The sequence below is a fragment of the Pectinophora gossypiella genome, chromosome 24, assembly GCF_024362695.1.
Source record: "Pectinophora gossypiella chromosome 24, ilPecGoss1.1, whole genome shotgun sequence".
In the NCBI taxonomy this organism is placed as follows: Eukaryota; Metazoa; Arthropoda; class Insecta; order Lepidoptera; family Gelechiidae; genus Pectinophora; species Pectinophora gossypiella.
The window spans coordinates 6,290,980-6,316,558 of NC_065427.1; the positions used below are offsets into that span (position 1 = coordinate 6,290,980).

The 25,579-nt window shown below is 37.2% G+C and overlaps 1 protein-coding gene across 8 annotated transcripts in view; it reads right to left on the reverse strand.

The window, feature by feature from the left end:
• Positions 1-25,579, reverse strand: part of LOC126377829 (IQ motif and SEC7 domain-containing protein 1) — a 296,986-nt gene that overhangs the window by 69,842 nt on the left and 201,565 nt on the right. For 4 of the 8 annotated variants that reach the window (XM_050025769.1, XM_050025765.1, XM_050025766.1 and 1 more), the window contains exon 1: positions 18,185-18,407. The exons of 3 other annotated variants lie outside the window; for them this stretch is intronic. The gene's annotated coding sequence lies outside the window, so the exon portion shown is untranslated. Of the gene's footprint in view, positions 1-18,184; positions 18,408-25,579 lie in introns of those variants that run through there. One more of the 8 variants, XM_050025767.1, reaches the window with a different exon arrangement.

Below are 25,579 nucleotides of genomic sequence, written 5' to 3' on the forward strand. Positions count from 1 at the left end.
GTCAATTTGATAAACTTACATACGTTACATAGAACAGCGTTTTAAGCTATTTGTTTACGATCATGTCTGTGTAAACAGCAATAGTCAAAACTAAAATTAAAACACATAATACCGAATTTGATTTAAACGCAATAAGAACACGTTATATGTTTTAACTATGATAATAATCGCGGAAACCTCAATGTACAAAACTAAAATTATAAATAGATAGGTAAGTATGAGCCATATCAGGGGCCTTTGGCGGCTCAATAATAACCTTGACACTAGGGTTGATAAGGCAGGTATGCCACCTCACAACCCACACGATAAGAGGAAGAAGGTAGATATAATCAAAGTACACAGCTAATACCTAACTGTAACAATGTCAAGATTTCAAGCATTACTTAACTAATTGTAACTCTTGGTAACAAATAAAGAGAACAATACGAAGGAATGATCTTGAATGAAGGGCGTGAGAAAAAAGAAGATTACGATGTTGTCAATCAATCAATCAAAACAGTAATAGGTAACATAGAATGCAGGCATACTTAAAGAGTAAACTGCTTATAGTTATATGTCTCACTGATAGAAAAGATAATTGAGGGGTTGCTTGACTGCAAAGACACTAGCATACCTGATATACATAGTACATAGGTAAACGTGATCCACCCTAGACCACGTCGTCACTTACCATCAGGTGAGATTGTGTTCAAACGCGAAGCTATTTTATTAAAAAAGAACCTGATTTGACAAGGGTACATACACACATACATAACAATTGAAAATCGAACAAGACCTCTGGTGTGGTGTGGTGTACCTATAAGCTCTACTGTACAAAGGTTGCATTACTATAATTAATTATATAATAAAACCACAGTGGGAGTAAAGATGGAGAATGCGACAGGTACAAATGAAGGTAATTAATGATGTTCATTTCTGAATGTTTCTACACTGCTACAACGGCCTCCGTGGTCACAGGTTCGAATCCCTGTGGGGACATATCATAAAAAATACTTTGTGATCCCTAGTTTGGATACGACATAACAGGCTGATCATCTGATTGTCCGAAAGGAAGATGATTCGTGCTTTACTACTTACTAATGTAAGTAGGTACGTAATCGTTACATGAGCCATATCAGCGGCATTTGACGGCTCGACAGTAACTCTGAGGGTTGGTAATCCACCTTATAACCCACATGACAGAAGATTGCTATATTATTTGTATTATATTGCAGATACGAACGCCAAACGTATCTGTCGGTTGTATTCTCACGATTTATACACGAGTTCATCTTAAGTACAGCACTAAATCTTATCTGAAGTCAGTAAATATGGTCATGATTACACCTAAGTTCACGACACGACACGACTAAACCGGTGTAGGACCAACCATGGAAAGTCAAACCATCACCTATGTAAATGGGGCTTAAAGGAGTCACCATACTGTGAATGTGGTCACCCGGACCAAACCATATCCCACATAGTGAACGAGTGCCCTCTGCACCGGTTCCCAGGTGGTATAGCCGAACTGCATTGTGTGACGGATGCAGCGGAGACTTGGTTAGGGGAGCTTAAGCTGGATATTTGATCCAAGCAGGATATTTGTGTGCCATACGCAATAATAATAATAATTACACCTAAGTATGTGTGAAATTAAATACCCAACTATGTATCAAAAACAAACGAGTAGAAGATCAAAATGCTAGAAAGGAAGGTTGCATTTACAACACTTGTAGCCAATATTAAAGAAGCTAATAAAACGAACGTTGCTAAAGCAATAAATTTTGCAGCCATAATGAGAGGTCGCACAAATAATTCTATAGAACAAGGTGAGGCGAATAAGTGCGAAGGTCATTTTGACGTTAACGCCTTGCCAAAATCCGAACAAGGATAATAACTGTCACGTACTCATGGTGATAAGGAAATGGCCCTGTTTCCTTTCCAAAGCGAGGAAAACACATCAGTTGTAGATAGACCCATTTAACACTGTCAACGGTTGAATTTAAGGATAAATCACTTATGTCAGCAGATTAATTTGAACGTATGTGATGTTATGTTTGCAATTTTTATCAGGAAAGGGCTATATGTCACGTGAAAACACACCTATCTCATGTTTTAAGACAAATATAAGTGCAAGTACATACAGATAGCCATACAAGTACGTATGGGTGTTAGTGACACCGTAACGAATACTTAGGGGGATGATTCAGACCATGATTCTGAGTTGATATCAAGTGGAATGTCCTGTCGGAAAATTCTTTTTTTTTTGTATTTTTTTTAAATATTTTCATTTCCATACTTATGCGACGGAAAATTCCACTTAATATCAACTGAGGTCTGAAACAACCTTCAAAGTTTTCGTTCGATGTCACTAACACTCTGTGACTATTATAAAAAATAAATAATTATACATACATATAATATCGCTATGGAAAAAGGAAAATATGACACTTACGTTTGTGGCTAAGACCAAACCTTCGAAGAAAGCTCAAAGTGTAATTCTATTAAACCTTAAGTATCGTTACCATCGACAAACACTACTCGAATCAAGAGATGCGCTAATATAAAGCAAAACCTAAACAAATTCAAATCGCGAATTCGCTTTTCACACGGCATCGATCACGACGATAGGCCAAGTGAAAGTGAGAGCTATCCGTCTGACGTAACGTAGCAAATCGGGCATTGTCCGTTTGCTGATTTCAAAACTAAAACATTGGCTAACACTATTCTAGACACCCTTTGTGACGCTGGCCCAAATTCTACACGTAAAAAGCTCCGTTGCGAATAAAACTCATTTGTATGCGTGGTGACAGACTAGTTTTTATTGTCTTCCGTCTGAAGAGGACTTTGAACTGTCTCTTATTATGCGCTGCTCTGTGAATAATTAATGGCTCCAATTTTTATTACATACGATACGCTTTCATTATTACCTATTTGTCTCAAGTTCTATGATTAAAAAAAAACAAAAAAAACAACAAACAAACAAATTGCAAAAGCGGTATATAAAGCGACAGTTGATGGTAGGGCTGGCAGAGGAAGACCGAGAAGGACTTACGATGATCAAATTGGAGATGTCCTTAAAAAACGTTCAATACGATCTACTCTGAACCGGCGTGCGTGTATGAAGCGATTGATGAATGTGGAGGAAGCAAGAGAAGTGTGTCAGGATCGAAGCAAATGGAATTCTATAGTCTCTGCTTACCCCAGTGGGAAATAGGCGTGATATACATGACGAGATTTGGCTAGCTAAATCTACTAAGACTAGTCACGACTAGTGACTAGTCACGCACCCTTAGTTCTACGAAGAATCCATTCGGTTTGATGGAGATATTTGTTTAAAATGTTTTCCACAGAAGTGTTGCTATTATGACATTCTTATGTATTCACATATTAACAAGTATACCCAACTAACGAACTTCTTATTCTATTTTTCATGTTTTTTTTTTTTAAGTTTTTGGATATCAACTCAGAATCATGGTCTGAATCGTCCCTCAAAGTTTTCCTTACGATGTCACTAACACCCTGTATTATGTAAAAAAATACGATTCAATGTGTAACTAAGTTACCAACTGAATTAAGAGGGTTTTGAGTTTGATTCAAACAAGTAATTCAAACACGAAAATAATCATTACATAACAAGTAAGGTAACGCTTTTTTTTTCACAAAATCCGTTTGAGCTGGTTTTCTGCGCATCTCTTAGCTTCCAACAAGCTTTATTTCCTTAGTAGACAGTTTAATATTTTCCACCTTACAAAGTGCGAACATTCCAGTCATTCAGTCCTTTGGACGTGGGCTGACATAACAAGGCGAGGCCTGTGGTGATGACAGGGCCTTACAAAGCCTTTAAGGTCGAGGCACGCGGTTCGCAGAATAACCCTTTGTTTTTCAATTTCGTGATAACTTGATAAGGCACAACACAAGGTGCGGATTCCAAATGAATTATGAGGTCTGGCTTTTCTTAAAAAGGTTATCAACAAAGGCAGACTCACCCTTTAATTACACGCAAAGTATAGTTTGTAGAAATTTAGAGACAAAAAGATACGTCAATAATTTTAGCTACACGAATTATTTTTACTAAGAACCTTTTAGATATTTATATTTAGTTAAGGAGTAATTAAGATTTCTATAGTTCTATTTAGTTGCGTGGGCAGTTTTCTTATGAAAGTTTAAGCCATTTTTTTTTTCACTTTTTAAATAATTATGAACATTTCAATACAATTTAATAACTTAAATATTTACTTTATAAAATAAATATCTTTCAGAAGTAGTGCAGGTTTGGCATTTAAATCTTTTTAAGTTTTAAAACAGGTGAAAAATAAATCAAAATAAATCCGCTTCTGAATATATTTGGACCGCTTCTTAAATGTTTGTAGTTTTATTCCGTTGAAGTTTCAAATTTGGAATACTTTAAATAAATAAATTCGAATTTTTGAGTTCGAATTCATGTTTGGATCGTAGATAATTTATATTTACGTGATTTCCAGGATTTGTGCCGCGTTAATGGCAATAGGCTTGCCCCTATTATGAAGCGCAGAGTGGGTGTATATTTATTATTAGTTTATACGCTATGTTATGTTTTCATACACGAGCTACGTTTCGAGATATTTTCTAACGACATACACAATCCATCCACATTCATACTCATAACATACATACATATATCTATAAGAATATTACACTTTATACACTGATATAACCACGACAAATTTCCAAGTAAACTGGATTGGCTAAATATAATAAGCGAATGGTGTGATTTCCTAAGATATTATGTGTCGACATTCGATATACCAGTATCGAGTAATCTACGTGCGATCGAGATCGTATATGCAAACACACATATATTATTTGAGCAACACGATATACTAGCTACAACCTGTGCAATATTTGCTATGCTGTTTGAATTTAGGTATTTTATCGGCTTAAAATGAAATTTGAGATTTGGCATTAAGTAGTAGTAGAGAACATAAAGCTATATCGCATTATGTATTCATATTTTGTATTTAGGACTATTATTCATACCATTATAATTCGCCGTGGTCTAACAGCCCCCGTGGTCTAGTGGTAAGAGCGTAAGGCTCACGATCTGGAGGTCCGGGTTCGATTCCCGATGGGGACATGGTCCAAATCACTTTGTGAGACTGTCCTTTGTTTGGTAAGGACTTTTCAGGCTTGAATCACCTGATTGTCCGAAAAAGTAAGATGATTCCGTGCTTCAGAGAGCACGTTAAGCCGTTGGTCCCGGCTAGTAGCCGTAAAAACACCTCCACCAACCCGCATTGGAGCAGCGTGGTGGAGTATGCTCCATACCCCCTCCGGTTGATTGAGGAGAGGCCTGTGCACAGCAGTGGGACGTATATAGGCTGTTTATAAGCATTATAATTAAATAAAGTTAGGGGAGGCCTTTGCCCAGCAGGGTCTTGTAGGCTAGATTAGATTAGAAAATTAAAAGTAGTAGTATTAGTATTAGTAGTAGTATTAGTAGTAGTATTAGTAGTAGTAGTAGTATATTTGAAGGGGACTGGCAAAAAAATTGACTAAAACTTAACGTTTTTATAAACAATACTGTTCATTAAGTAACTATCGTGGATGTTGATACATTTATTACCAAGCAACTATTTCTTTATAATTAATCTGGGGGCCTAAAATGTCTCATTCGAGCAATTCATCTAAAAAAAAACAATATTGCTATTTGACATTAATTTTGTTGGCATTCGCATTTATTGTTTTATATGCGCAAATGTTAAATAACAAAATTGCTATTTAGGAGAATCGCTTCGATGGCCTCTTTAACCCCTTTTATATAAAAAAAAAATAGTCTATATTTATCCCAATAACATCCAATAACCCATCAACATAGCCATATAAGGATTGTGGAATTCCATCCCATAACGAAGTATTGTTGCCAAGGTGATAAATGTTACTACGATCTAACGTTCCTGAACTAGGGATGATTTATGTTACCCATGGATCAAGATTACTATGGCATAGTTAATGGACTGTCGCGAGACTTATTGGGAATTCAATTTGTTGTACCTACCTATACTTTTTCTCCTAACTCTTTAGATTTCACTCCAGTTTCGGAAAATGATGTTAGAAAACAAATCCTGTCCATTTCCTCTAACGCTGTTGGCGGTGATGATATCAGCCGCAATATGCTTATCCCTATCCTTGATATTATCCTTCCTGTGATTACTCATATCCTTAATTCCTCGCTGTTTTCATCTACCTTTCCCAACATTTGGAAGCAAGCTATTGTAGTCCCTATTCCCAAGATATCTAGCCCATCTTCCTTATCCCATTACCGTCCCATCTCCATACTTCCTTTCCTATCGAAGGTGCTTGAACGTGTGGTTCATCACCAGTTGTTTTCCTTCCTCTCCAAAGGTCATCTAATGAACGCATTGCAGTCTGGCTTTCGTCCGGGGCATAGCACAGTTACTTCTCTGGTCAAGGTATCCGATGATATCCGCATGGGTATGGAGCGTCAGGAAGTGACACTGCTTACTCTCCTTGACTTTAGCAATGCGTTCAATAGTGTTGATTTTGACGTCCTACTGTCCTTTTTAAAATTATTAAACGTCTCCTCATCCGTCACAGACTGGTTCCGTAGCTACCTTGAGGGTCGTCGGCAGCGCGTCAAGGTTGACGGCATGTTGTCTGACTGGTGCAGCATCACGGCTGGAGTCCCACAAGGTGGCGTCCTTTCTCCACTCCTATTTTCCATCTTTATTAACTCCATTTCCCAGAGTCTTACCTGTTCCTACCACTTGTATGCGGATGATTTGCAGATTTACACCCATGTACCTGTGGAAAGTATTCAGCAGGCTGTTTGTGTCATGAATTGTGATTTAGTGGCTATTGCGGCTTGGGCGTCTGAACATGGTATTTCAGTCAATCCCGGTAAGTCGCAATCCATAATCATTGGTGGTCGCAGGCAGCTTGCTCAAATTGATTTTCCTTGTCTCTCCCCTGTTTCCTTCATGGGTACTGTTATACCTTATTGCGAGACCGTCAAAAACTTGGGTGTCTTTTTTGACAGGACGTTATCCTGGACACGCCAAGTTAACGAGGTCAGTAGGAAGATTTTTGCCTCCTTGAGGTCCCTTGGGCGCTTGCGTAACTTCCTGCCCGTTAAGACGAAAATTGCTCTCTCCCAGTCCCTTCTTCTTCCTATCCTTGACTACGCCGATGTTTGTTATTTGGATCTCACTGAAGAGCTGCTCAACAAACTCGAGAGGTTGCAGAACGCAGCCATCCGCTTCGCGTTTGGCTTGCGTAAGTTCGACCATGTGTCGGTGTACCGTGCGCAGCTCAAGTGGCTCCTTATACGACTTCGGCGAAATTCCCATATCCTCTCACTCCTTTTCAATATCCTCCATAATCCCAATACTCCCCCTTACCTCAAAGAGCGTTTTAGTTTGAGGACGGAAGTTCACGAACGGCTGCCTCGATCGTGCACTAGGATGCTATTGGTAGCTCCCACCCACCGAACTGATTACTACGGCCAGTCTTTTACTGTGCAAGCTGTGCGCTTATGGAACTCCTTACCTGCTTCCATCAGAGTCGCTAACTCTCTTCAGAGCTTCAAAAACCAGTTGCGAGCTCATTTTGAATCCTTATGTGGATATTCTTAGGATATTACTATTATGTATGATGTATTTTATTTATTTCAATACCTGTATGTGTGTGTATAGTCTATTATTTATTATTATAGTTTTCTTTAGATTATGGTTAGGTATATTTTTAGTATATATGGATTATATTAAATTGAGTATTTATTAATATAATATGTACGTATAGTATAGAGTATTTATTATATTAACTTTAGTTTTACTTTTAGGTATTTATTTATTTATTTTTTGTTGCACCATCCCGCATCCAAGTTGTAAATGTTTGTTTCCTTTTGTTGGTTGCCTGGAAGAAATTGCTCTAGAGCAATAAGGCCGCCCAAATTGTACTGTATTCATGTGTTATGTCTGTTTGTTGAAATTTTAGTTCTGTGCAATAAAGTATATTTGATTTGATTTGATTTGATTTGACTTTTTATTATACATACATACATAAACTCACGCATATTTCTCACCGGGGTAAGCAGAGACATAGTTTCTGCTTTCTCTTGCTTCCTACACATTCATCAATCGTTTCATACACGCACGCCGGTTCAGAGTAGATCGTACTAAAACTTTTCTAAAGACATCACCAATTTGGTCAATGTGCGTCCTTCTAGGTCTTCCTCTGCCAGCTTTACCATCAACTTTCGCTTTATATACCGCTTTCATAATCCTATTATCCTTCATCCGCTCTACGTGTCCAAACCAACTTAACATTCCCTTCTCAATCTTAGTCACAATATCGTCTTTTACACCACATGTCACTGTTATCACACTGTTTCTTATTCTATCACTCAATTTAACACCGCAGATGCTGCGCAAAAACCTCATTTCTGTTTTCTTTTTATTATGATCTATGAATATGGCTGCAAAGTTAATGTTGACCGGTCATGTTTGCAAAATGCAACATGATAGGTGGGCAAAAGTTATAACGGAATGAACACCCACGGATGGTGTTAACACCGGCCCACTGAGTTTTAAGGTTAGCTGGAAGAAATCCCAATTAGGGATAAGCTCGCCAATGCTTTATCTAACGATAAACTATATGTAAATTTCCTATGTATTTCGAAGCAATGAAGAGTATCATCATCACCAGCCCATTATCGTCCCCACTATTGGGGCACGGGCCTTCCCTATGGATGGATTACCACGCGGGCCCAGTGCGGATTGGTGGTTATTAACGACTGCTAATGCAGCCGGGACCAACGGCTCGAGATGAAAACTTTTTTTTTGTGGTCACCCATCCTATGACCGGCCTTTGCGAATGTTGCTTAACTTCAACAATCGCAGACCGAGCGCGTTTACCGCTGCGCCACCGAGCTCCTCTATGAAGAGTATACAAACAAAGAAATACCTCTTGGACGCAGGGGCAGAGGCAGACCCCGGGGAGCGAGAGATTGCTCAGGACAGGGCGAAGTGGAAGCTCAGAGGGGAGGCCTTTGCCCAACAGTGGGACGATCCAGCCTAGTAAAAAAAATCCTAAATCCTACTAGGGTAGGTAGAGCGATAAGTTATCAGACGCATCTTATTACATTATTCTTTAAAGTCTAAAAAACAAAACAAATCTCTTTGGAAAAACGAAATGACATAAAAGAATCTTCGTCGCAAAGCATTATTAGTCAAAGTGCTCCAGAAAGTCATTTCTGAAACCTCTTTAAATAATTCACTCAAGCAAGAAAACTCGGAAGAAAAATGTATTTTTCTTTGCAGCTTTTTAGAAAAAAGAACTGGCTTTGCAACTTTGAATAGTTTGTATGCATTATTATGATGATAAATTATGACAGTCAGGAAGTGCGCAGTAAGAATAAAACTATTAAAACATAACATAACGTAAGTCCACGACTGTATCCAAATTGGGTAGTTTCTAGGTCAAAGATAAATTATGAAAGATGATGGGTCCTTGGGGTCCAGAAGCAAAGCTATTTGTTAGGATCTCTCAATGCGTCTTATCGGGGCTTCGGGGGATGCTAGAGCTGGTAGTTATTTCTGTCAGAGAATTAGGCACCTTGCGTCGATGTGACGCATTGGAGGAGGTGTTTTATTTATAAGATGTGTTTGTTTTGCTTTTAATTGTGCAATAAAGTGGATTTAAGAATTATGAAAATCTGATTACTAAATAAAGACAAAAACAATTATAGGTGAAAAAAAGTTTTCTTTTTTAAAGAACAATGTAATAATAAGTGCGACATTTCGTCATGTTTTTCTATGACGTCACAGTGTGCTTTTTCATACAAATTCCATAGTAATTTCGTGTTTTGACGTTTAGAAAAAAGTAAGTGATTTGACTAGTTAGAAACTAGCCTATAGGGATAGTCAAGGGTACATCCATCGCAAGATGAAGTAAGTACCAACAGCTCACCAAGGTTTCTGTTAGACCAACGTGACAGGTGGTGAGGCGTATTACCTTATACCTAAAAAGGATATAACGATATAGGATACCTATGTCAATAGACTTGTTTCTAACTAGTCAAATCAGTTACTTTTTGCTAAATGTCATCAGCATCATCCCGTTTTTCACAGGGTCCGCTTACCTAATCTGAAGATTTGACAAGTCCGGTTCTATACAGAAGCGACTGCCTGTCTGACCTTCCAACCCGCGAAGGGAAAACCATCCCAATACAGGTTAGGTCACTTACCTCCGAATATGCATTTCTCGGGAATGAGGGTTTCCTCACGATGTGACTTCACCGCTGAGCACGTGATAATCATTTATGATTCAAACATGAATTCGACAATCATTGGTTTAGACCTGTACTAGATTCGAACCTGCGACTTCGAAGTGAGAGGCAAGCGTTCTACCAACTGGGCTACCATGGCTCAAGGTTCAAAATTCTAAGTCCCTTTAAAAAAACAAAAAAAAATATTTCAAAAAATATTTCTTGTCTCTGTCGACGATGTCAAAATATTCTCCAGTAAAAATACACCGGTATACGCGACGTAAAATTATTTTCCCGTACAAACTTCCTTCCACTTCGGTGGCCATCTTTTTTTTTAATCTTTTTATAATCCTAGCGTCACAGCTGACGTACAACGGCCGGTCTAAAATAAATGTTCAGTGGTGTGGACATTAGGGACTATGGGAATAGACAATTTTTTTAGCAGACAAGAAAATAGAAGTGAAGCTAAAATTGCAAAAAGCGATACTTTTGCTGTTAATATACGTCAACGGATATCACGTCATGAACATAATATTCAGATAGATGACATTTTAGAAACTAGCGGACATTTTAGATCTGTTTTACAACTTGTTGATAGCCTGATCTGACTATCAGATAGTTTATCAGTAAGTGGTAAAGGCAGTGGCAGATCTATAAATAGCAAAACATACATTGAATAATAAAAAATATGGTGTAAATGAATAATAAATAGTATTTATGTCTGAAGACAAATAAACACAGACAAGTTATCAACCTGCGGGTTATCAACAATCCGTCACCAAATTTACGACATTCACTTACTTTTTATAAACTTGGTAAGCTTTTATTAATACTGGGAATTATTGAGGACAGAAGAGGCAAGATGATTAGACACCTAATAAGACGCGACGAATTTATTAAAAACATCATAGAAGGAAAGCTAGAAGGAAAGAGAGGAAGGGGCAGACCAAGAAGAGCTTACATGGAACGTGTCTTATAGGGAAGTCAAGGAATTGGCCTTTGATAGACTGGAATGGAAAGTACTACACCGACAAGAGCGTGGCTCTTAAATTGATGATGATGAAGCTTTTATTTCGTCTCAGACTATCTATAGAACAAACGGCTATATCATAGAATGATAATCATGCAGATGTTTATAACACAAACAAAACAAGTAATACCAATTTAGAAATAGGCAAACAGTGCCTTATATCGTTATTCTAAGAACCAATACTGATACACAAACAGTTTATAATTAACCTCAAACAAAATATAAAACAAGTTTGAAACTCATAATGAACTAGCTCTGGAATAAAGAAAAAACATTACCACCTCAACATGAATAGGCTACTTGACAACCTAGTCAAATGAGATACTTTTTACGATACGTCAAAACGAAAGTTTTCATTCGCGTTTGTATGGAAATACTGTCCTATGACGTCATCAATACAAGCGGTCAAACGTCGTACTCATTGTTACTTAATTCATAAAGTCGAAGAAAAAGGAGATTGTTTTTTGATCATCTTAGACTGGCTTCTTTTTCTAGATTAAAATAAATAAAAATAATGTATGATCTAATAGCAGCCACTCTTGGTATGCACTTCGAAAGATAAAAGCCTGTGTCAAACACTAATGATGTTGAAGAGAATACAATACAGCATGTAGATAGTAAATACATTGTTGATAACGTAGGAAAGTTTGTATGTGCTCCTAATGAGCTGGGCAGAGCCATAAAGCCACAAGCAATCAGAAGATAACATGCAGTCACTCTTGAGACGATGTATTCCACAGTTGGCTAACCATTATACACGATGATACGGCTGCCACTTATAAAGCACAGTGAAGCGACTGATTAGTTTAATGGGGAATTTAGTCATGAGTTTATGTTATGTTAATACTTACGAAGTCCTAACACAGGAGCCATACACACAGAAATTGAAAACAAAAGTAAATCTATTTACACTATACCCACTGCTGAGTACAAGCTTAAAATAAATGCTCAAAACAAAAACAACACAAATTAAGTTGAAATAAAATTAAATATAAAAACTGCTAAGAGAATTAACAAAGACAGTCAAAAAATCTCCCACGGACTGGAACGAATCTAGTTTTATTATAAATCGTCTCGAAATAAAAAAAACAAAGGTATATTTCCGCTTCAGACGACACAGTTTTTTGTATGACTTCCGTCAGTTTCAATAGACAGATTGGTTTTGTACCGGCCTGCATTCGTTGCTTGTGTAACCTTGGAAAATATTTTGGTGGAAAACTCGTTATTGATAATCTGAATAGAAAAGTAACGTCTGTTCAATATATGTTCTTACAGAATTTTTACAGCTGTCAGTTGTCAAACACAACGGTCAAACGAAACTTTATAACTATAAGTTCAAGAAAACGTCAAAATTGCCTTCTTTCTCGAGATAAATTTTACACCTCACAAAACACTACCAAAAACAAATAAAAACAAGATTAATATCAATAAATTACATACTCATTTGCAACAGCTTTTCTTTACATTATGTTCCTAATATAACTATGCAACTGTGTCATTCTATACGCAATAAATACAACCGTAACCAAGCTGTCAAAAATAACTTTTACACAATATTGCTACTAAAGAATAGAAGTCATTACAACGAAAATATTTCCAACACTTTCTAGACATGTAAGCCACAAGACGCGGGAATCATTAATCAATTTCATATACAAAGACCTTTCCACAAAAACATGTTAAAAAGGTGGCAATTTATTTCGATAGGTATTTCTATTCACATGACTACGGTAGAAATAAAACTAGTATTATGTGACGGATTTCGCTCTTAGTTGTCATGGAAATAAATTTTTACACTAAAAAAAACTCAAGACAATAAATCTAAAAAATCGTTTCGTTTTCTTTGCATGTATGAAAAACAATATTTCGAAAAAAACATGCAAAACACGTACTTCAGAACTCTTTGAAAACTGTTAAGGTACTTGCAAAACACATTTACCATCAACATTTCGCCCTCTGTTTATTATTATACAAATATTACAAAGTACGAACGCAAGAAACCATTCATCACTCGTTGACCTTTGCTAATCCAGTAAGACTTTAAGACTTGAGAAAAACTGTTGAAAACCCGACGAATTGTGTAAAAACCGACGCTTGTCAAACACAAATACTGAATGACGTAAATGGTAACCAAACCATGACGCCACGAGTACCTATGGATATATATAATACAATGTCAACAATACCTAATGGCCAGTTCGTGATAACAATGAGTCGAATACTATAGAAGAGTTTTGTACTTTATAATGCATATGAGGTGAAGTTGAATCTGTTGACAATACGAATGTTAAACAAAACGAACACAACGATACATCAATGGCAATTGTTCACGTTAATTGAAATAGGGTACTTGTTGAATTGGACGCCTATTGTATAACATCAATCTTCATATTGATCGAAAAACGAAATGTTCGGTCACTGATTTTCGCAGTTTTAAATAAAATTAACTTTAAACAAGTGGCAGGAACAGCAATGCTAATAACAAATAACATATTTATGAGAATGTTACTGATAACTAGTATATTTATATAATTACTTGACGCCATTAATAGAACTAACATTAAATACAATTTTATCGCAATAGGGAACCTATAATAAATTGATGGTAATCCCATAATAATGAACAAATGTTGGTCAACATAGACAAATCAGCCTTTGTGTAATTAGAACGGCTTTTACCGACTGATACGGAATTAATTAATTGAGAGAGAAAGGCCAACCAATATGTAGTTAATCAAATAGAGAGGAAATTGAAGAGCAGATTATCTAGGTCTAAGATACTATAATTCTATCTATCTGCGGATATACAACGAATATATATACAGGGGAATTGAGAGAGGCAGTAACATATGATCACGCTTATATCCCCGAAGGGGTAGACACAGGTGTATAGTTTATACACGCACTTCTCGGCAGCTATATAATGAGCCTATTACATTTAACCGGACACATATGCTGGAAACCACTGGAAATCAATTATCCAAACATGAATTGAAACTCTAAGCCGACTTTAGTGGTTTAGAGCACGAAACGAGACTCGAATGATCCGATCTCCGAACGGGGCTCACGGATTTACACAAGAGAGAAGCAGAACCTTGTTAAATTTGAAACTAGGTATGTCTGAATCATCAAGAAATCTAATACCAACTATGTTCTGCTAGACCAGGAAGGCTGTAACGTAACTGTTGTAAACTTGTGACTCGTCCACATTAATTTTTACACATTTTAATGTCACAAGGTCTCAACAATGTATCAGTATAAGTTGCGAAAGTAAATAAAAAACAATCGAAGAAACAAGATACTCTTTTATCGATGATGTGGTGTTTGGTTACGGTACGCGATTTAGACGCCGTCGTCAAATAGTATACATCGGATTATTTTGTAGGAGGCTAAGCACAATAAAACTCACGTAGTACAAGGCTTACTAAATTTGCGAAGGTTCACTACACAATACAATTACCCACAATCTATCTATATCTATCTAGTGTTGAAAAAGCCTGGAGGATTCCATTTGAAACCGCATTTACAAGCGGAGGGTGATCTAGCGATCATCTATCTAATAAAAAACGCTCACGACTCTGATAACTTTATAAACAGTCAACCCGATCAACAAACTCTAGGTTACGCTCTAACATACATAATTATGTTAGTAAACATTTGCAAAGACAATACCGCATCTACCTCATCTATGTAACGCGTATTATGTCCCGACCCCATTCTCATAATCGACTGTTTATCAATAAACGGATGAAGGGAAAAAATCTAAATTGAATGAAAGATCGTATGGTTCCCACAACAAACGGTCAGGATATGGTATTGGTTGTGAATGAGAGATTGTAATAAGCTTTGACAGTTTAAGAACTTAGAAAAAATAATTGGATACGTTATAGGCCTTGTACGATAAGCTACAAAAGTCCAATTTCTTGCAAAGTAATTTTAAGACTTAAGACCTCCTGGTTACATGTCGTTTCTGTAATAGACCGAAAACATCTACAAAAATGAATGAAATAAAATGAGTAGTCGTTACATGAGCCATGTCAGGGGCCTTTGGCGGCTCAATAGTAACCCTGACACTAGGGTTAATGAGGTTGGTAATCCACCTCACAACCCACACGATAGAAGAAGAAGACCTACAAAAACATACATTTTATAATTATGACAGTGACTGAACTTTTGTTCTTTGATTGTACATCTTTTGTAAATGATCTAAACAGAACAGGGGCCTTAGCCAAGTTGCAAACGATTATTACAATCGACAGTGACATTTCAGTGACAGTGTCATTTTTATCACTGACATAATCGTGTGCTTGGCTAAGACCTAAGAAGCCAATTTTCGTGACTGCATTGGCCAATCCGAGGGAAACAAGGTTCTCTGTTTGCACTATAGATGAAGTTAGTGATTACATACATTCAATCAAGATAATGTGAGAATACTTTTAGTATTTGCGTGATAAAGATGAACAATGATAATGATGCTATCGAGACAGGTGGGCAATCCATCGCCTATAACATATTCAAAAACAACATGTTCTCTATGAATTATTAATAGTGTCATCTTAATACTCTCCATCACAGATTTTCACATTCCTTCGTATTTGGTGCACATTCTGAAGGGCTATGGTTTCCAACGTCACGCAGTATAACTTTCATTTTCTTAGTATTTGTTCGGCCGACATTTTTTAACGAAATTTTACTTTTTCATTTAAGTTCTCTTCCACACTAACGTTTTTTTTTTGTACCAAAACAAGACGTGCCCAATGTGAAAAAAAAAACGCTGGTGTTAAAGCAGGTTAATATAAGATTTCTAGTGTAATTGGTAACCCAGGCTCGTCGTAAACGCCGACTATTGGATTGTCTATTCTAACATGTTCAATCATTATTATACGGGCGAGGTCCCTGTCACCAAACAGTTCGTTCATCACATCCATATCAAGAGTGACCCCAACTCGCCTGATCGACGAGTCATAATCATGTGTTTGTAGTTATCCGGTACGAGTATTTATTGTAATAAACTTACTGTGCATGAGCTACTCTATATACTGTTTGCAATTATCTTTTACTGCTTCTATGCAATAAAATACTATAGTGTCTATATTTGTAATCTTAGGAACTGATCCGCAGTAATAAAATGAATTATTGCTATTAGCTTTAAAATATCATTTTACCGGTATTCTGTTCATGTATTTATCTCCTCTGTTGAAGGTTGTCTTTGACCACTTCAATCTAAGTGTTTCCTTGCAAATGTCACGTTAATGCGTGAGCAATAAGAGCTTTATTAAATCTTTCATTCGTTATTTATATTGAAAAAGTAAAACACTTTCTATATTTCGTTCGCGTTTACAGATTATTTTTTGCAAGATCGTGACATCTGTAACGCACAAGTGCGGTACTTAAACGGCGAAAGTAAAAACACCGTAGAAATCTCACCGAGAGCGAAACGAACATGTTTTTCGACTTACGGATCTACTAACTGCTATAGTGGCTGTTCACTAATGAATGCCACTACAAACAGGAATGACGAAATATTCAACAAACCGGACGGCTAATTTGATTTCCAACTAGATTATGATGGCGGTAGTAAAGCCGGTGACCATAGCTACGGCTTAAACAAAAACCAATTTGCTCTTACTAACGTTGTATTCTTGAGAAAGCCGAGATGAGTATCTTTGTTTTCGAATCGAGTTATTAAAAGGCAAAATAACTTTAAAGAATTTACGACGATAAATCTGAAATTGATTAAATGATTAAAATCGCAATCAAATTAAATATTCAATTTAATATTCTACGCAGAAATCTTGATAAACTCGATACTCATTCAGTGATTACAACAAATAGAAGCGTAATTTTAAAGTACTTCTTCAAATATCAATACTTGACCTATATAAGACAGAAATATAGTTTTCTTTAATTTTTATCTCGCTGATATGTGGCGTTGCAGACTATTTCTCACGTTGCGATAAATATTGATATGAAGTAGTGTGAGAAAGTTATTTTTATTATCATAACTTTAGTCTTGGGTGGCGTAGGTGATAGAATTATAAGATACATAATAAATTATATCGTTGTTGACAAGATAATATAAACAATGTGTCAACTGTCGCTAAAATACTCCAGCGAGATAAATTGTAGAGACGATTCTTTTTGACAAAATATTATTGTTACTTTGTTTATCTAATGGGAATCAAAAATATTTCGGTGGTTTATGCAACCTTTCAGGCACCTACAAAACATGTTTTATGATAAATGTTTTTACAGTGACTACTGTTGAACTGTTGTCAGAAAATTGCACTTAGCAGCAAATTGCAGCAATATGTCTACTTTCGTCGCAAAGTTAAGTTTATTTAAAAATACTCTTTGACTACATGATTTCATACTGTCACGTGATTCATATACCTACTTATAACACTATACGTGCGCTTTGACTGTCAAAGTCATGCCAGCTGGTGTTATGAAATCGTAACGCGTTTCAACACAAGCAATCAAAACATTGCCTTATCCAATTGACATTATATGAGCGACAGAGACGTCATTAAAAATTTGATACCTGCTATATGCGAAATTTCCATTGTTGCGAAAGTACACACAATGGACAGATTTGGTAGTGCTGAATTGTTTTTTGTCTATGAGCTAATCTCTCTACACTGGATAATGTTCAAGGTGGATAAGTGCATATTGACTGCAGCTTCCTACTCAGTCTTATGCAGATATTCAATGTAAATGATTCACTTAGTAGCAAACCGGAATTTACTATTCGGGACTTCGAACTAAGTGACGATAAAAATATCATTTTACTAATAATAAAAGAAACCTGAACAGGTGTTAAAGATAAGGAAGAGCCCTGCCACCAATCAGAGATAAATCAGAACGACCTCAGACCAATCAAGAATAATAATTACAAAAACAATTACTGTAATGCAAACCGATGTAAAAAAGACTCAACGCGCGTGACGGCGTCCACAAAAACACAGATGATCCTTTTTTGCACTGCTTCACCTTGGATGAACGGAGTGTTTTAGCACTGAATATTTGTTTTTCCACAACACTGTACACTTGACTGGATTACGATGACAGTCTGTTAAGGATCCAACGCGCGTGCGGCCTGTCCGAGCGGCCGTGAGCGACTGGCTTTGCGCAAGCGCTCTTCAAGCGATGCAGCGCTTGACAGCATATAAGAGAAAGCAAGACTCCAGCGCATAAAACTTACTATCATTACCATCATCAAAATACAGCGCTGTTTTTGCTGTTTTCACCAAAGAAATGCTTTCTACGTGATGGTCAGTTTTACTCAAGCACTGATTGGAGAAATGTTGTTGGTTGACAAGCAATCCGACTGGCAATATGACCAATAACGACTATTAATCGTTGCTATCTGCTTCATCATTTGATGTCGTTATAATTACCTGTTCATTGCAGGCATCGAACTCTTTAATCTTAGAAAATGAGGACTTAGCAATTCCGATGTGTGAGATTTGCGAAATTTGATATTAAGTCGACTCGAAACATTCTAAGTGGTAGACCTTGGCTGGTTACAAGGTGATCGTCGCTCTGTCCAAGTTGCACGGACTAGGCGAAATCTTCCTAGATTACTTAGTCTGTTACAAAACTTACTAAACAACTGTGCGATAGTTTATCTATTCGGTAAGTTATTAAATCAGACACTTATCTACAACTGCTTAGAAAATCGTACACGAAATTAAACTGAAATATTTTTGATGACATAACAATAATAGGGCCTTGTGCCGACGTTTTTCTCGCAACTTCTTTTCCCCGACTATACAGGTTTTGAGAAGCTGCAGTAGTTTTAGGCGGATGAGACGTTCGTTATGTAAATATTATCGATTCAAAGTGTAACTATGTTATCTACTGAATAAAGATATTTTTGAATTATGAATTTGAATTTTGACTAATCTTATTGTGGTGTGGCGAAATATATGTAGTTCTACAGTTCCTGCATTCAAACGACCGATACGACAAAAAACTTCATTAATAAAAACTAGATATAAATCTCTTGTAGACAATCTTACTTATACCAATCTGTTTCAATAAAGGAATAAAGTAACTTCATAATTTGAACACCCCACATCCTGAAGCTCAACACACGAATCCTGTTAATGAAACATCTGTTCTTCCTATCCTGATACGGATCCGGGAAGCCGCATGACGACTTCATAATATCAACAAGGTACCATATGTGATATGGTATGGTAACTTGGTATGAAACTAACACCTGTTGCTTAGTAACAATAGCAATGTGCTCTGAAGGTCAATGGCTTCACGACACTCCACTCCTCTATGAGTTTGTATAACTATTGGTATTGTAGTTCTTGTGATGCGATGTTTTGAAGTGCCTGTGAAGTGTGTTCAGTCGCAGTTCTTTTGATGATTAGGCTAAGTTAAGCTAGACTGAGATCAGGCTAAGCTAAGTTAGGCTAAGTTAAAATCTGTGGCATTCGTTTGCAATTCAGTAAAATTGCCAATAAATAGATTGTGGTGGATATATTGTCTAGTATCTCCATACCAAATTTCATCTTAATCACTTCAGCGGTTTAAGTGTGAAAAGTTAACAGATAGACAGACTCACATTTATAATATTAATAATATTTTTCCAATTTGGTTACGAATATCGTTAAAACAAGGACGTTTGCCTTTCTAATAACGTAGGTATTCATTTTATGTTTGTTTATCAAATTGAGTCATTCGATACTTAAAATCAATGTCAATCTATTTTTGAAACAGTGTGTAATCATATCCTACTAACACAGTTGGCTTGACCGTCATAGACTGCGATACGGCTCACCATTATCACGTTGGTCTAACAGAAAGCTCGGTGAGGTGTGGGTACTCAGTTCATCTTGCGATGGATGTACTTTTGACTACCACAATGACGTAGTCGTAAGCTTATGTTATATTCTTCTAAAGAGTGAGTTGTAACTGTTGTAAGTTGGATGACCAACCTCATCAACCTTGGTGTCAGGATTATTAATAAGGTGCCAAAGGTCACAGATATGGCTCACGTAACGACTACGAAGCACGGGATCAGTCTGTAATGCCCTAACCAAACTGGGTACCACAAAGTGATTTTTGTGACATGTCCCCACCGGGATTCGAACCCGGGACCTCCGAATCGTGACCCCAACGCTCCACCACTGCCTTATCTGATGTTGATTATCCCTCTAACTTCCTCCATAGCTACGTTTTAAAACAGTAGGAAACAAATATTTCTCATATAGTGAAAACTAATTAGCGCCTTTTTGAAAAAACACATTTGGTGATATAAAAATAGTGTAATTTATTTTAGTAGCTATAATTCTTAAAAAAAAAATGATGATGTGATTTATGTTAACAAAAACTTGCAATACACAAGCTAGCTTCAATCCAGGTAACAAAATTTTGTCTAAATTTTTACTCGGATTGAAATTAATTGAGGTTTTGTTGAAGACAATAACAGAATGTGACTTTTCAACAAGGTGCTTGCGTGTTTTTTACTTTATGGCGACTAAAAAGGTAGTTTGAACAACAGATACATAACATAAAATAAACAGCCTATATATGTCCCACTGCTGGGCACTGGCCTCCCCTCAATCAACCGGAGGGGGTATGGAGCATACTCCACGCTGCTCTACTGCGGGTTGCCCTCCGAAGCACGTCCTCCTCTGTAAAGTCCTTACCAAACAAAAGACAGTCTCACAAAGTGATTTCGACAATGTCCCAACAGATCAACAACAGATAAGTAAAGTAATGTCTGTATGTGGGTTTGTATTGAGTGTAGAGGTAGTTATACCAAAAGCGGTAACTTTAACAGCATTAAGTATAGCAGAACCGGTCGGCGGCCTTGCGCACGAGCACCTTCACTGGTGATCGATGGCATTTGATTTGTTTTACTTAAAATAATAGCGAGATATACACCGTGTCAACCCAGTTGGTAGAACGCTTGCCACTCACTTTGAGGTCGCAGATTCGAATCCAGCACAGGCCTAAACCAATAATTGTCGAGTTCGTTTTCGAATTCATGTTTGGATCATAAATGATGTGAACGAAAACATCGTGAGGAAACCCACATTCCCGAGAAATGCATTTTCGGCGGTATGTGACCTAACCTGTATTGAGCCTGTCAGACGGGCAGTCGTTTCTGTAAAAAACCGGACCTGTTATATCTTCAGGTTAGGCAAGCGGACTCTGTGAAAAACGGGATAACGCTAAGGCGATGATGATGCGAAACATACAAATATCATGGTCGCACCTAAAATGTTCAAGGCATAAACATATATACATTATTAACTCACGCCTACTTTCCACTGGTCTAAGCAGACATTTCATTGTCATTTGCTTCAATCCTGATATACTTCTCGTAACTTACACTCACTTTAAGGCGTAGATAGTTAAAGAAAGAAACAGTATCGATTTGGTTTCAAATGGTTTGCACTTGTGTAAAAATTTGGGATATTCGGCGTCTTAAATATTACAAATCAAGACATTTTGAACCAGCGACGCTACGCAAAGAGGGGTGTTATATGTTTTATGCATTTGTTTTTACTGACATTTGTCTTGTTTCACTTTTTAAAGGCTATTTGTCGTGTCGGGGTTTTTTTAATTTTTGTATTCAATTAATAAAAGTAAGGTACATGTTTTAACAATAATTAGTAGATCGTACTGAACCTTTCCTAAGGACACCTCCAATTTGGTCAATCTACGTCCTTCTAAGTCTTCCTCTGCCAGCCCTACCGCTAACCTTCGCTTTATATGGGGTGTTAATCACATCGTAACGAATACTGAGGGGGATGATTTAGACCACGATTCTGAGTTAATATCAAGTGGGATTTTCCGTCCGTACTTTTTTTAAAATAATTTTCAGGCGACATACTTTTGCGACGGAAAATTTCATTTGATATCAACCATGGCCTGAATCATCCCTCAAAGTTTTCGTTACGGTATCACTAACATCTTCTATACCACTTTCGTAATCCTATTATCCTAAATTATCTTAAGGTACTTTATAAGACGACTAAACAGAATCTTACCCGATTTTCAAAGCGGTTCGAGGGTCTACTTAATATCAAATCAAACCTTTGCAGATCCTCTCGTGGTGGATTGAAGATGATATCTTACCTGCAAAAAAAGAAAGCATGATAAGTTAAATGGTTGGTTGAAGGTTGATTGTGGAAAATAACTACGCAAATGAGTCATGAGAAAATCAATTCTTCGTCATTCATATTGGACATATTTTCCTTAAAGTAACATAACATTAATTCACAACTATATCCCAATTGGGGTAGTCAGATGTACATCATCATCATCATTGGCCTTATAAGTCTGTTTCAGACGATTTATGACGTCATTGTCTCGAAGAAATGCACTTTCACAGATGTACAATCAAAGAGCAAAAGCGCAGTCAGGGAGCCCTGTGAATTATTTGTAAACAGTGATGAAATTTTGTACCATCAGTTGTCATTATTATAATATTTATGTTTTTGTAGGTGTTTTTGGTCTATTACAGAAACGACATGTAACCAGGAGGTCTTAAGTGCAACCAGTTAATTTATTACTTTGCAAGAAACTGATTGGACTTTTGCACCTTATCGTACGTATATCGCAAGAACTAATCACCCTCACTGAGCTTTCTGTTAGATCAAAGTGATAGGTGGTAAGCCGGATCGCCACAGAATACGGAATAATACTACTACATATAGAACAGCAATTCTGCGCTCCCCACCAGCATCTGAGTTAGGTTTACCTCACCCCTTTCAACATAGTTTAGTCTTGGGCGTCAGACGTCACAGACACAGATGCGCGTGTACGATAATGTTAATGTGTGGTGTCTGTGCAAAACGAGGTTGTTTGTATGAAGTATCCGGTGTGTGGTGTCGCCGTCTTTTGTCCGGCCAAGTAGTTAATGCCATCTGCGGCAAATCTACAATAAGTCACGTAAAAAAAAAAGGTATCGCCGTCTATAACGGTCGAGTCAACTGTGTTAGTGCAAATTAGAATCGTGTGTTGTCGAAATTTTAATTGTCATAAAATCAGCAGTTACACGATTAAGCTCGAGATGTAGCCTAGTATCCTAGATCGGTGCAAGGCCGCGCCGTGCGCCGGCGCCGCTCAACTCCGTTATTACATTACAACCGGTGCCAAGTCATGTGGTCAGATACTGGCAGGTGGTACTGTTAATTGTTAGGCAACTTATCGACATAGTTTTATTTGAACCGTTCGTCACTACATAGTATAAAACAAAGTCGCTTTTTCTGACCCTATATCCCTATGTACGCTTAAATCTTTAAAACTACGCAACGGATTTTGATGCGGTTTCTTTTACTAGATAGAGTGATTCAAGAGGAAGGTTTATATGTATAAAAACATCATTAAATAGTGGAGATATACTGTTATTTTTGAGGTTTTTAATGTTAAATTAAATTACTTAATAATTATTATACTTAATGCCGAAACGGTTTCAGCTCAGCAAATGTCACGACCTAGCAGTAGCTAGACTATGACGCTGGTTTCCAGCTGCAGCCGGTTGGGGAATCAAAAGACAGTGAAACAAAAAACTGGGCTCTAAAGTCAACACACAATCACATAATTACATAGGCATCCCGCTATTATGCAACCAGTTTGACGTGTGATGTCAACCTAATTTGGTCGAGATATTCGCCAAAGTAAAACAACATATAGTTTAAATTTCTGCTTAAAATTTACTTGTGTTTTTAAATGTTACGCCTGTCGATAACCCGTCCCTTTCCTTTTCGGCGGATAAGAAAATGACAGGTGTAACTTAAAATAAAATTAGATTGTGTCTATTAGAAAACAGCAGCATTCAGTGAGTACTTGCATGCAAATGTAAATACAGCCGTTTTGCAGTTTAAGTTCTCCGCTAGACAAATTGCTTCTACACGGGGCCGGAAAGTGAGTTAAAAACCCGGGAATGTCGTAAGTACCGACAAGAGAGATTGTGTTCTTGTTGAGAAAAGGATACAAGATTAGTGACTACTTAGAAGACAGGAATGCTTGGGAATAACCTCCTGGGAACCAATATTAGGCAACCAAATTACTGAAATTGTATTTTTAAATGGCCGACTGCCGAGGTTTTTCTTGCACATACTCTTCCTCGGCTATACAGGTTGAGAAGCTGCAGTAGTTATAGGCTTCTGCACAATATCCCAGGAAGAGGAAGACATTTCCTTTTGCCCTTATTCGTAATATTCATAATTAACTAGTTCTTATAGAAAAATGTAAACTGTTACTGGCCATAAATTTATTTTATTCTTATTCTGATGAATTATTGCAGATTTGCCGCATATGGCATTCACTACTTGGTCGAACAAATGGGAAGCGCTGAGGGTGTCCAGTGGGCGCGAACCTTGGCTCGTCTGAGAGGATTATAATTGGATAATATAATAAGCGCAGAATGAGGGAAATCGGCAACCACGCCGGCGGGGTCGGTATCGGGTTCATACTTCAACTCAAAATACAACACTCACACAGAGGTGCATTCAGAATTTTAATTAGGTAGCACAGGAAGTTTAATTACGATATGCAATATGCGACTCGTTTTTATCATTTTAATTACTTTTTTTTTTAATGAACCAAACGGTTTTTTGCTCAAATACTGTTTCGTTCGTTTTCGTTTTATCTGTACTAAAACCGCGGCAGATTAAAAAACAACCTTCAAAATTACTTACATCAGTAAGTAGTAAACGTGCCTCCCGAAGCACGAATCATCTTACTTTCGAACAATCAGGTGATCAGCCTGTAATGTCCTAATCAAACTAGGAATCACAAAGCAATTTTTGTGATATTTCCTCACCGGGATTCGAACCCGGGACCCCCGGACCGTGAGCCTAACGCTCAACCACTGAACCACGGAGGCCGTTATGTGTTAGTAAAAACTGCACTTAAGATAATAATAACTAAGTAACCAATGAGTTAAAAACCTCAACGAAGCTAGCTACTACCGATCATCTTAAACGCCACAACTATGCGTTAACAAAGTAGCAGTTACCACGGTAACAGCTTTTAACTGGGTAATCGTGTTACGTTACCGTACGTTACTGCCCGATATTGCCCTGTGGTCAGCGAACATTTGAGGCGCTTGCGCAGTTTTATATAACTGTGCGCAGTCCCGTTTCGAAGCTTCCCGTTGCATTGCAAATTTGTGTCTGTTAGAAGTAACATGGGTCCTTGAATTAATGAGACTATATCGTCGAATTATGGTGAAAACTAAGTAAGCCTTTTTGTAAAATCAAAGGCAACCTTGGGGGAAAAACCACTAAGCCCGCTGACAATAGACACGCTACTTTCAATTCAGGTAA